Genomic DNA, 13316 nt, shown 5'->3' with positions numbered 1-13316 from the left:
TAAGTGATGTTGTGCACCACGGGCAGCGATTTGCCCCTGACGCACAACCGACGGGGGCGGCTACGCTCGCTATCGATATCCATAGCGATATCGCAGCGTGTAAAGTGCCCTTAAGAGTTGGAGTGAGAAAACAGGCAGAGGAGGCTCAAAGATTGTGCTGAGATTTCTAACAAGTCTCTTCCATCACACCAGGGTTGGATTCACATCTACACAACCTAGAGCTGCTTTATATTCTCCTCTGTGCTGCTGTTGCTGATTCTCCTTGTTTGTGAAGAAATGGATCACAGTAATGTGTGCTGCTGTATAGTGTATGGACGACAACATAGACTAGTCTTTCCACCAGCTCAGAGTCAATTGCAAAGGCAAAATAGATGAAACTATCATACAAATCTTATAATGGCTGAAGATTGGGTTATTCCTCGTGGACACAGAACAACTTATTCTGAAAGGTTTCAAGAAAGTGGTTACCTTTTTAAACTTCCTGGACCCGGTAAATTGTTTTCTGTACAAGCTAGAATGACCCTTTTGAATTCCATTAGGTGTTTGTAGGTAAAGTGCAACCTACAACAGTTATGAAAGTGTACACAGGTTCCCCAAGTTGTCAGAAGTATTCATGAATCCAGAGTTATTGAAGTCGGATAGGTCTGTGTACTAATTACAATACTGAGCTTTTCCTGTTGTCTTATATAATTTAAGCAGGGGGTCTAACTTCTTTCAGACGTTTCCCTACATATCAGCGTTTATATATTTTAATGAGGTTATTTCTGGACATGAAATATTTGACAATTTCTTACCTTGAGTCATGTCTGAAAAATTAGAATTTCTGGAACTTAGTACTACCATATGACTTTTCTCCTTGTAATGTCTGTGTTATGTAATATTTACTTTATTGGTTTTGGATGTTTGATATTTGCTTCCATGTTATTCTTGCAAAGTCAGAGTTAAGAGGAAATTTAACGTTCAATTCTAAGCAAATTATGTAGTTAAGATTTAAGGAAAAAACTAGCATAAAATGGATTTATAAGTGATGAAATGTAGAATAGCTGAGGGTACTTTAACACTTGCGTTCAGCGCAGTCCGTCACTATGGAGAATAGCGCAGTCCGTTAACGCACTGCGCTATTCTCCATAGACTTGTATGGACGATGCACTGTAACATAAGTGTCAGTGTTGCATCCGCTGGACGAGCAGCGTCGTTATTTTGATACTGCGTCGGGCGGGAGGAATGCAGCTGTGGCGCCCTGGACAAGCCAGGGGCCACAGGTAACTACACACACACCCCACACTCCCGGTCAGGCACACCAAAGTCAGACAAAAACCCTTGTTGCCTTCCTCCAGGGGCTGATGTCCACACCAGGGGGTGGGCCAGGCGGTTGGTCCCGCCCACCGAGGAGTTCACAGTCCTGGAGGCGGGAGAACCAGGCAGATTAGAGTTTGAAGTGAAAGTGGAAGGAGGGACGTAGCAGTTGAGGAGCCTGAAGTTGGTCCGGGTGTGTGGCCCGGACGGATCAGCAAGGTTGGCAGACGGTGGTGACAGTCTGCAGGAGAGGCCTATTGGAGCTAGCCGTAAGGACCGTGGACGGGCGGTGGCCCGGCAGTACCGGACCGGTACGCAAAGAGAAGCCAGCACCATCCGGCAGGGGCTTACGGACCCCGGCAAGGCTAGGAGTTGCCGTGAATTTGCCAAATTCGTTAGCGAAGTGAACCTCCTGGGTTTCCCAGCAGCCAAGTCCCGACAGAAGGCAACAGTCCAACCGAGAGAGGAAAACAGTCACCGCCAAGGCTAAAGTTCCCAGGGCCAGAGCCCTACCCCATCACCGGGCCCCGGGACTACCAACCCCCTACCCACGAAGGGGAGAACCAACATCTAAGCTGCTCCGTCATCGCTCCCGGGATCCCCGTCCAGAGCAGCGGTGGTGTCGCCAATCTCACCACAACCGTGGGTGGCGTCACGGACAATATCAAATCCCCCACAATCAATCCCCCCTTTTCACTCACGGGCGAGGAACGCCGCTCGAGTCCCCGGGATACGGCCCACCGCTCAAGCCACCACCGAGCAGCAGCAGCCGGACCCGAGCAGTGGGAGAGCGCAGCGTCCCCTCCTCCGCCCGCGACAACTTGGCGTCACGAACAGGATCTTACCGCTCTGCCGTCTGGTAGAGGTGCGCCTTGTGACCACCGGAGGTGTCCGGCCGAAAATTTGCAGAAGCCGCCATTTTGGGTGCGAAAAGTTCCCGCTCGAGCGTCTCCTCGAGCAGTAGAGGCGCAAAGGCCCAAACCCCGCCCCTGTAGAGGAGGAGCCGGAAAGAGACTAAGGGGGACTGATGGCGTCTGGCCGCATGTAGCCCGCGGCTATAAAAGCAGGGACGCCAGACCCTGCGGCCATCTTATTGCTGGTTCCTGGAAGAGGCTGCCAGAGCCATGTTCATGCCGTCCCGCAGCCCCCGTGCCTGGAACCGCGGCGTGGCTGGAGATCCGGACCGCCCAACTCCAACAACGGCTGCAGGTCAAGATGCAGCTCCTCCTGGAGGAGTGGGAGGCCGACATGGCGGAGGTTGTGGCGACCGTGCGGAGACGCGAGGAAGAGGGAGTTTCGGAAGGGAGGGTGAGTGACCCACGCCCCTGTGCCCCTAGTGGGTCGGTCATCGCGTCCGAGGGACCCGGTCCACACCCGCTCACCCAGCTACCTCCCCCGCTACCCGTATTGGCCGCCGAGCCCCCGCCACTAAGCCCGCTACCACCGCAACCGGTAGCGGTACCCCGCATGTCCGCCCAGGAGGATCTGCCTGCAGCCGGAGCCCGCGACCGATTGGAACTGCTCCCATGGAAGGTGCCGAAGCCTGAACCGGAGGCATCTGCGGAGACTTCCCCAGAGCCGATGGGCCGCTCCGTGCGGGAGGCCCGGCGGAAGAGGACCACTGTGCCCATCCCCCACACCTCGGCTGAGTTTGCGCCGGGTTGCCGCTGCAGGGCAGCACCCCAGGCCAAGTCACCGCGGAACCTTCCACCCAGATTGCCAGTGGTGGGCAGTGTCCAGAAGGTCTCGCGGGGCCCGACCCGTGCCCCGCAGCTCGCAGCAACCCCGTATTGGGACAGGGAGCCAGCGCCGCTGGGCCCGGAGATCGCTGAAAGGGAGAGGAAGAAAACAGAGTTGGTGGCCTGCACGATCCTGGAAAAAGCCCCCGTCAAGCGACCTTCCGTGTCCGGGGCCCACTCTACGAAGGGCAGGTGAGGCGGTTTGATGTCCGCCGGGGCTATGGCTTTATCTATGAGCCGGGCCTGGAGGCCGAAGTCTTTGTAGCCCGGCGGGATGTCAACGCCCACCTACCGGAGGAGCACCCAGGCCGCAACCTGATGCCGGGAGACATGGTGCAGTACACCCGGCACTGCGGGGAGAGGGGGTGGTTTGCGTTGGATGCAAAGCTGAGGGGCAGCCAAGAGGCCCGAGTGTTCACAGTGCCCCCTCCCCCGACCGACGCCGAGGAGTCTGAGTGATGGCAGCAGAGTCCCGTTGCAAGTTGTCCCCGTTGGGACCACCAAAGTACCGTTTGAAAGTGTTAACAGATAAGTGAATGATTACTGAAGAAGTTACCTGATTTTCAGCCCTGATTTAGAACCGGTCGTTGCTGGCAACTGTTGTTCCCCGTTGGGACCCCTGCCATGTTACGCGTAGGAACTACTACGGACAAGCCCGAGAACTGACAGGGCAACCACGAACTTGTGGTCTGTAAATAAAAATGTTTTCTTTGGTTTTACCGTGACCGCCTCCGGGGAGGCAGATTTGGAGGATGGGCCTGGAGGAAAGTGATGGCCCAGGCCCGCCACTACCGCAACCGGTGGCGATCCTCCGAGGGTTTCAGGGGCTCCCCATGGACGTGGGTCCCCCTGAAAAGGACAGAACCCGCTCTGGTAACTTGTGCTGGACTGGGGTCAAGGGGTGCTGCCCATTTGCTTAGGGGCAGCATCAGGGCCAGGTTACTTGGGTGGTAGAGAGCGGAAGCCGAAACCGTTTAGTAACGTTTAAGAATATACCTCCCGATGTGGGAAGAAGTTAATATAATTGTAACCTGTTTTTTACCGTTTCTTTTCAGTTGTGAAAATAAAACCGGTGATGGACGGGCAGCCCGCAGACGGTCTGCATTTTACTAAGGGGGAATATGGCGCCCTGGACAAGCCAGGGGCCACAGGTAACTACACCAACACACCCCACACTCCCGGTCAGGCACACCAAAGTCAGACAAAAACCCTTGTTGCCTTCCTCCAGGGGCTGATGTCCACACCAGGGGGTGGGCCAGGCGGTTGGTCCCGCCCACCGAGGAGTTCACAGTCCTGGAGGCGGGAAAACCAGGCAGATTAGAGTTTGAAGTGAAAGTGGAAGGAGGGAAGTAGCAGTTGAGGAGCCTGAAGTTGGTCCGGGTGTGTGGCCCGGACGGATCAGCAAGGTTGGCAGACGGTGGTGACCGTCTGCAGGAGAGGCCTATTGGAGCTAGCCGTAAGGACCGTGGACGGGCGGTGGCCCGGCGGTACCGGACCGGTACGCAAAGAGAAGCCAGCACCATCCGGCAGGGGCTTACGGACCTCGGCAAGGCTAGGAGTCGCCGTGAATTTGCCAAATTCGTTAGCGAAGGGAACCTCCTGGGTTTCCCAGCAGCCAAGTCCCGACAGAAGGCAACAGTCCAACCGAGAGAGGAAAACAGTCACCGCCAAGGCTAAAGTTCCCAGGGCCAGAGCCTGCGGGCAAAAGGGGCTCCTTCAGCCCATATCCAAGCTGGGGAGCGGGTTACCGGTGGGAACCCATTGGAACCGTTTACACTACACAGGTGCAGGGAAAGGCAGTCACCATCAACCTGCCGGGAGGAGAAAAACCGCAGCCGTCTGTGGGACCCGTCCATCCAGCTGTTTGTTTAACTGGAGACTCTGTGTACATCATTGGCTGAGTGAGTACCACCGTGCCATGCGGCACCGCGCTGCTCCCGCGACCCTGCACCTCGCCAGGCCCCGTAGCCCGCCTGCAAGCCATCCCTACCCCATCACCGGGCCCCGAGACTACCAACCCCCTACCCACGGAGGGGAGAACCAACATCTAAGCTGCTCCCTGTCATCGCTCCCGGGATCCCCATCCAGAGCAGCGGTGGTGTCACCAATCTCGCCACAACCGTGGGTGGTGTCACGGACAATATCAAATCCCCCACAATCAATCCCCCCTTTTCACTCACGGGCGAGGAACGCCGCTCGAGCCACCACCGAGCAGCAGCAGCCGGAACCGAGCAGTGGGAGAGCGCAGCGTCCCCTCCTCCGCCCGCGACACAGCATGTAACATTTTTTTGAGCAGCGCAATCCGTAGGATTTCACTGCGCATGCTCTCTCTGGCTCCCTGCACCCGTAACCAAGGTAAATATTGGGTAACCAAACAAAAGTGCTTTGCCGATATTTACCCTCGCTACGTGTGCAGGGAGCCCGACACTTCCCCGCTTGGCTCCGCCCCCTCCCGCACTCCGCATGTATGTACACACACATACACACACATACACATACACACACACACACACACACACACACACACACACAACCTGTCCTCAGCGCCATGGCCCGCTCGGCTACACGCACTCCGCCCCCCGCAAACATTCTCGGCCGCCGAACGATCAGCTGATCGACCAGCTGCCGGCATGTGAGAGCGCGCAGCTGAGCGCCCGGCAGCCGGCTATTGAGCGATCAGCTGATCGTTCACAATAGTTTGCTGCCGGTAAAACTGTAAAGAAGAAAAAAAAAAAAGCTTTCCGTTGTTTTGTACGATCCTTTGCATCCGTTGTGCCACTATATGCAACGCATCCGTCACACAACGCAATGCAATGGATGCCGTTCAACGCAAGTGTGAAACTAGCCTAAGAAGACGTTTCTTATGGACTTTCACCCTCTTGCAGCCCTAAATCCTCTGACTGCCTCTTGTTCTTCAACAGAATACATTTATCTTAAAACATTTTTCTCTATGCTAATTAGACTTTGGACTAGGGCTGTGGAGTCTGAGTCTGTATAAAATGGACCGACTCCAACTTCTAAAATACAGTTGAAACCAGAAGCTTCCATACACTCTCTATAAAGACACATCTGCATGTTTTTCTCACTATCTGACATGAAATCAGAATGAGAGAATATTTTAAGGCATTTTTATTACTTTATGCAAAGTCAAAAGCTTCCCTCCATTTCATTAGTATTTGGTTCCATTGTTATTAAACTGTATTATTTGGGTCAAACGTTTTGGATATCCTTCCACAAGCTTCTCACAATAGTTGGTAGGAATTTGGGCCTATTCATCCTGACAGAACTGGTGTAACTGTGCATTGTTTGTAGGTTGCCTTGCTTGCACCGGCCTTTTGAGCTTTCCCTAGGATTGAGATCAGGGATTTGTGATGGCCACTCCAAAACATTGACTTTGTTATCCTTAAGCCAATTTGTAACCAGTTTGGCAGTATGCTTCAGCTCATTGTCCATTTGGGAGACCCATTTCCGCCCAAGCTTCTGGCTGATGTCTTGAGATGTTGCTTCAGTATTGCACATATTATTCTTTCCTCATGATGTCCTCTATTTTGTGAAGTGCACCAGTCCCTTCTGCACCAAACCCACAACATAATTCTGCCTCCCCCGTGTTTCCCAGTTTGAATGGCGTTTTTAGGCTTGAAAGTTTCTCCCTTTTTCCTCCAAATGTAACGATGGTCATTCTGGCCAAACAATTCAATTTTAGTTTTGTCAGATCACAGGACATGTCTCCAAAAATTGACGTCTTTGTTCTTGTGTGCATTTGAAAACATTAATTTGGCTTTGTTTATTTTGGAATAATGGCTCCTTTCTGGCAGAGTGTCTTTTCAAAAAAAAAAACCAAGGAGAAAATTGTAGAAAAAATACCCTGACTATAAATAAATAAATTGCAAGTGCTTAATAAACAGGGTACTTAGTATATACATTTTTGCTAAGTACCCTGTTTATTAAGCACTTGCAATTTATTTATTTATAGTCAGGGTATTTTTTTTCTACAATTTTCTCCTTGGTTTTTTTCTAGTCTTGAGGCTGCAATTCACATGCTTGTAATGTAGCATGTTTATTGAACATTTGTCACAGCTCAGTTTTTTGGTTTTTTTAGAGTGTCTTTTCAGCCCATGTTGATACAGTACTTTGTTTCACTGTGGATAATGACAATCTTATTAGCTTCCGCCATCATCTTCATAAGGTCTTTTGCTTTTGTTCTTGGGTTGATATGCACATGTCTGACCAAAGCACGTTTATCTCTGGTACACAGAACCCGTCTCCTTCCTGAGCGGTATGATGGCTGGATATTCCCATCCTGTTTGTACTTGCGTATTATTGTTTGTACAGATGAACGATGCACCTTAAGGTATCTGGAAATTGCACCCAAGGATGAACCAGATTTGTGCAAAGTCCACAATTCTCTTCCTGAGATCTTGGCTGATTTCTTTTGACTTTCCCTTGATGCTACACAAAGAAGCAGTGTGTTTCAGGTGTGGCATTAAAATACATTCACAGGTGTGTCTCTAAATAACTCAGATGTTGCCTATAAACCTATCACAAGCTTCCAAAGTCGTGGCATCCTCATATGGGATGTAATGATATGTAAACCTATGACTTTGCAGAAATTAATAAAAATGCCTTAACATTCTCTCCCTAGTTATTCTGGCATTTGGCAAATCTAAATAATTTTGGTTTCTAATTGACCTAAAACGAGAACTTTATTCTGATTTCATGTCAGACAGTGAGAAAAACATGCAGATGTTTCTATTTAGATAGTGTATGGAAACTTCTGGATTCAACTGTACATAAATTGTGTTCAGTATGTGATAAATATTTTGTCATAAGAATTTGGGAAAGTTAGGAAATGTTATATAAATGTCTGTTCTATTCCTGATCAAACAATCTCTGCTTTTAGTTGAGATGAATCTGTGCTGCACTTCAGCTACATGATCTAAGTAGTGATGTTACCATTTTACTACAGTAAATTTTTCACAAACATAAGTCATGTATGAGGGAGTCTGAGTTGGAGTCGGACTCAGGAAAATTGAGGAGTCAGAGGTCTGGCTTACACAGCTTGACTCCACAGCCTTGGTTTGGACCAATACAATAATTTAGAGGGCTATTCAAGATATCAATTACTTAAAAAACACAAAACATAATAGAAAAAAAACCAAAAAACTGCCCATGTAATACTAGAAAAAAAAATAAAAAATTGCCTAGTCTTTTTTTTTTTTTCTTTTTTCCCCTAATGAACCAGCACTGACTCTCCCAGTCTTTCGATGCAGCATTCACTGGACACTTAAAGAAAACTTGTCACCAGGATTTTACCTTGTAAGGCCCATTTCACACAGCCGGCATTTTGCTGGATCCGGTATGCCTGCAGTACAGTCCATTCATTTACAGTGGAAGCGTGACACCATGCGGTTGAGTGCTTCATGCACAATCGCATTTGTCCGCATGGTGTCGCGCTTCCACTGTAAATGAATGTACTGTGCCGCATGCGTGCCAGATCCAGCATCCGGCGAAATGCCGGATGTATGAAATGGGCCTAAGGAGTACGCTCTTATATACAGCAATTCTATAATTAAAAACATCAGCTCAAGACGCAAAAAAGTATTCGCTGAGCCCCAGATCCCAAAAAATGAGAATACTACAGGTCTCGGAAAATGGCAACATAAACGCTATATTATTATTTTTATTTTTTTTTTTGGTGGGAGGCAAACTTCTGAATGTTTTTTTGTTTGTTTGGTTTTTTTTTTAACCCCTGAGATTAAAAGTAAAAGTATATATGTTTGGTATCTACGAACTCGTACCAACATGAGGTATCATACTGGTACATCAGTTTTACCATATAGTGAACACGGTCAATAAAGAAAAAAAAAAAAAAACAATCATGCAATTGCACTTTTTTCACTATTTCTCCACTTTTGGAATTTTTTTTCTTGTTTTTCATTCAAAAGTACAACTCGTCCTGCAAAAAAAAAATATGCCCTCTTTATGGCAATATTGACGGCAAAATAAAGAAAGCTATGGCTCTCAGGGCAGGAAAAATGAAAAACGTGAAATTGCCGGCAGTGAAGGGGTTAAACCACGGGTCCATTAGTAGTCGCAGTGATGCCAGTAGTAAGATAGTTAATCCCTTTAACAGAGCGTTATATTAAGCGTGGAACAGAAGTGAGTTTTCCCTTGGTCAATAAGACGGTGCTAAGCGCTGTATTGCCCTACTATATCAAGAGCAGAATTGCTGACAGGCACATTTTTTTTTTTAATTTTCCTTTTCCGTAAGATATTTTTCTTTTTCCTTTTGGTCACCATTGCAAGAATCTTTTGGGGAGCAGATATTGTGAATGCTTTGTAGTCTATTGCAATAGCGTCTGATTCACTTGTAATTCAGTATGAGAGCTGCAGCATTCGACTGCAATTAAAATGCTAATTTTCTAAACGGTGATACATTCATGTGGCAAGCCATTTCTTCAGCTACAAATGAGAAATTTAATCAGGTACTATTTAGGAGCCACTGTTTCTGAACAGTTTTTTACTTTTCTCTGAATCCTAAGACTCCTTGTTAGGAAGCTAGGTGGAAGATGTATGGAAGGTGGAGAGGACTGAATGATGAATACCCGTGAATAGATGTCTAATAGCATTTGTCACTTGGAGGATTCCTTTAAAAAAAAAATATATAAATGTATACATGTATATCTCGCAGTTCACGATTCTTGGGTACCTGCTTTATACTTTCTATGGAGAAGAAGGTTATAAATGAATAAAGGATACAATTATACATAAGCTATCCTAAACTGGGTCAGCAGTTGAGTAATATATCAAATATGTACAATTACGCAGTAAAACAAGAAACAAAAGTGGCCAGTTGGGTGGGATATGTTTCTGACATTTCTTCTGGTGAGAGAAAGAGGAAGAGATGGTGAGATAGGAAGTTATATCTTTCCATAAACTCCTCCCTCACAAGAGGAATGAAAAGCCATAATAAAAAAAAATTCTTAAAGGGAACCTGTCACCACTTTTTTGGTGTATAAGCTGCGGCCACCACCACCACCGGGCTCTTATATACAGCATTCTAATATGCTGTATATAAGAGTCCAGGCCGCTGTGAGAACATAAACACTTTATAATACTTACCTAACGGTCGCTCTGCGATGGATGAGGGCCTAATGGGCATCTCCGTTGTCCGGCGCTGCCTCTTTCGGCCATCTTTGTGCTCCTTCTCTAGCTGCGGTGCATGACTCGTCCAACGTCATACACACTCGCCGGCATTCAGGTCCTGAGCTGGGCAGATCAAAGTATTGTAGTGCGCCTGCGCAGAGGACCGGCGAGTGTGTATGACGTAGATGCGTCATGCACACAGGCTTCAGAAGAAGGACGAAGATGGACAAAAGAGGAGGCGCCGGCACCGGACAACTGAGACGCTCATTAGGCCCTATTCCACCACAGAGCAACCGTTAGGTATTATAAAGTGTTTTTTATGTTATACTCCCGGCCCGGGCTCTTATATACAGCATGTTAGAATGCTGTATATAAGAGCCCGGTGGTGGTGGCCGCAGCTTATAGGCTAAAAAAGTGGTGACAAGTTTCCTTTAAAGAACAAACACCCAGACTAATACCATCACTATAAATAACTACAGTATTTGAGGGTCCCCCTATTTTCCTGTCTTGTGACCTTCACTTAGTACTTTGGGGAGTTCAAGTACGACTGTTTCTCGGGAATAGTCTGAACCCTTTTTTATTTTATTTTTTTATTTCTATTCTCTGGCCACTTAAAGAGGTGGTTCACTACTCAGCAACAATGACCACATCTATAATACCTATAAAACTACCCATGAGTAAATCAAACCAAATTTAAATCATAATTCACCTTTATTACAAGAAAATATAAAAAATTAAAAAAAATACACAGCAGTATAAAATGTAGAAATGAGTATGTGGCACATAAAAATATCTAATGGTAACCAAATGTACATCTGTCAATATACATTAGACCACAACAAATGTTAACAATTTAATATGAAAATTGACAGTGTACAATAATAAATATATTCCGAATCTCAAAGTAGTGAGAATAATCAAAATTTACCAGATACTAAACGTGCCACAGACTAATATATGGTAGAAGCTACATTCATGGTAGGATGAAAAAGGCATAATATAGTAGCAATGTGGAGTAGATGAAAATAAGATGGCAAATGAAAAATAGTAATAAATATACCAGGAGAAAGGTATATTAACCTGATGGTGAAATTAAACTAACAAGTGCCAATAAACAAATTATGCCACATTGCTACATATTAACAAAGTCTTACCAATGAGACACCCTGACGCGTTTCGCTGTGGCTTTCTCCAAGGGCACATGTCAAAAAGACGTGGTTCACTACTCTTCAATAGCGACCACATCTCTGTAAAACTGATAGTGAAGGCTTTTTCTAAATACCTTCATCAGTCAATTCCGCCTCTGAGTGGCACCATCATTGTCCACTCATCCTCATGAAGTGACCCCTCCCCCCGGACTCCGTGAATTCTGGTATCCGGTGACGTCACGTCAACTTCCAGTTGACCTGACATCACTGAGGCCAGCTCCAGTCTTCCTGAGTGACTGGACTGTAGGCGGAGTTTCACTGCCCGTCACAGCCCAGCATCGCTCCTGCTTGGGGTGATCTGCAGTGAAGGAGAGAGCAGGGAGATGCTGCGCTGTAATGAGCAGTGAAAGGCGCCCACAATCCCAGTCATTCAGGAAGACTGGGGCCGACCTCGGTGATGATATGGCAACTGGAAGTTGATGTGACGTCACTGGATTCCAGAGTTCACTGAGTCCGAAGGTTACTTCATGGGGATGAGCGGTCCACAATAGCACCGCTCAGAGACAGAATTGGCTGATCAAGGTATTTAGAAAAAGCCTTCCCTATCAGTTTTACAAGGATGTGGTCATTACTGCAAAGTAGTGAACTACCCCTTTAATTTCTGTAGGTGTCTGAAGGCAGAGACTATAACCTGCAATAAGTGTTTTTTTTTGTTTTTGTTTTATTATTATTATTATTATTATTATTACTATTTTTTCATTCCCCTGAAGAGGCATGGACTATTTTGTTGATTCACAAAATTCTGTGAAATTTCAAGATTCCGTAACGCACCACTCCAGCGTTTTTCTTATTTCCCATGGAAGTGGTGCTTTAAGTCCCCTGTCTCATGTCTTGTACTCACCTGCCGCTTGTGATTTTTTTTTTTTTTTTCCCCAGCATTGCTCCTGTTGGTGTATGGCAATTTGTGACCTGCTGGCAGCTCCAGTGTGTCATGGAATGTGCCAGAGGTCACAAATCAGTGACTGAGAGCCTCATTCCGGCTCTCATAGACTTGCATTGAGCGCTTGTGATAAAGCTTCTCACTTCTGGCCAGTCAAACGTTAGAGGAACAATATGGCGCCACTGGACTGGAGCATTGTCAAAGAAGGATGAATACAGCGGCAGGTAAGTATAATATCGGGGGGGCAGGGGACTTACATTTAAAGTGCCACTCGAGTGTTTCAAGGAGTGCGCTGGAGGTCAGAAGTCAATGTGACTGTGAGCCTCATTGTGGCACTCATTGACCTGCATTGAGCGCTTGTGACATAACTTCTGACTACTGGCTAGTGAGAAGTTAAAGGAACAAGATGGCGCCGCTGGACTGGAGTGGTGATGAAAAAGGATGAATACGGCGGCAGGTAAGTGTAATATCGGGGGCAGGGAACTTGCATTTAAAGTGCCACTCCAGTGTTTCATGACAAATCAATGTGACTCTATGAGAACCTCGTTCTGGCTCTCATAGACTTGCATTAAGTGTTTGTGATATAACTTCTGACTTCTGGCCAATCAAAAGTTACAGGAACAAGGGTTGCAGAAAAAGGATGAATACGGCGGCAGGAGACTTAAATTTAAAGCGCCACTTCAGTGTTGGAAATAATCAGTTTGAAGAGTCTAATTTAAAGGTAACATTATATTTAGGGGTTTTCCTCTGCTGCTAGTCATGACTATGAAAATCAAGTGCTACTTAAATGTGCAAGCAATTTCTTGCTGCGCTCACTGCTGTGGCCATGTGAGACGTGTGGGTGGACGTCACAGGAATGGAGCAAAAAATAGATTTGATTCTAATTTTGTCCTGCTTCTATGGGGCTGATGGGGTTATTGACAGCTCTTCTAGTTAACTGCTTTTATGGCAGATCGCATTTTTACCCTTGCGATTAAATTCTCACATTAGAAGGTCTGTGTTGTCTTGAGGAGAAGCGACTTTTGTAGTATTAAGCATTCACCCTAA

General features: G+C 46.9%; 1 protein-coding gene across 1 annotated transcript in view; it reads left to right on the top strand.

Moving 5' to 3' along the window:
- PCSK6 (proprotein convertase subtilisin/kexin type 6) overlaps positions 1 to 13316 on the top strand; it is a 390964-nt gene that overhangs the window by 148131 nt on the left and 229517 nt on the right. The gene's annotated exons all lie outside the window — the stretch shown is intronic.

The sequence above is a fragment of the Anomaloglossus baeobatrachus genome, chromosome 4, assembly GCF_048569485.1.
Source record: "Anomaloglossus baeobatrachus isolate aAnoBae1 chromosome 4, aAnoBae1.hap1, whole genome shotgun sequence".
Taxonomy (NCBI): domain Eukaryota; kingdom Metazoa; phylum Chordata; class Amphibia; order Anura; family Aromobatidae; genus Anomaloglossus; species Anomaloglossus baeobatrachus.
The sequence above is the reverse complement of the archived record's forward strand: the minus strand, read 5'-3'. Positions and strand labels throughout refer to the sequence as shown.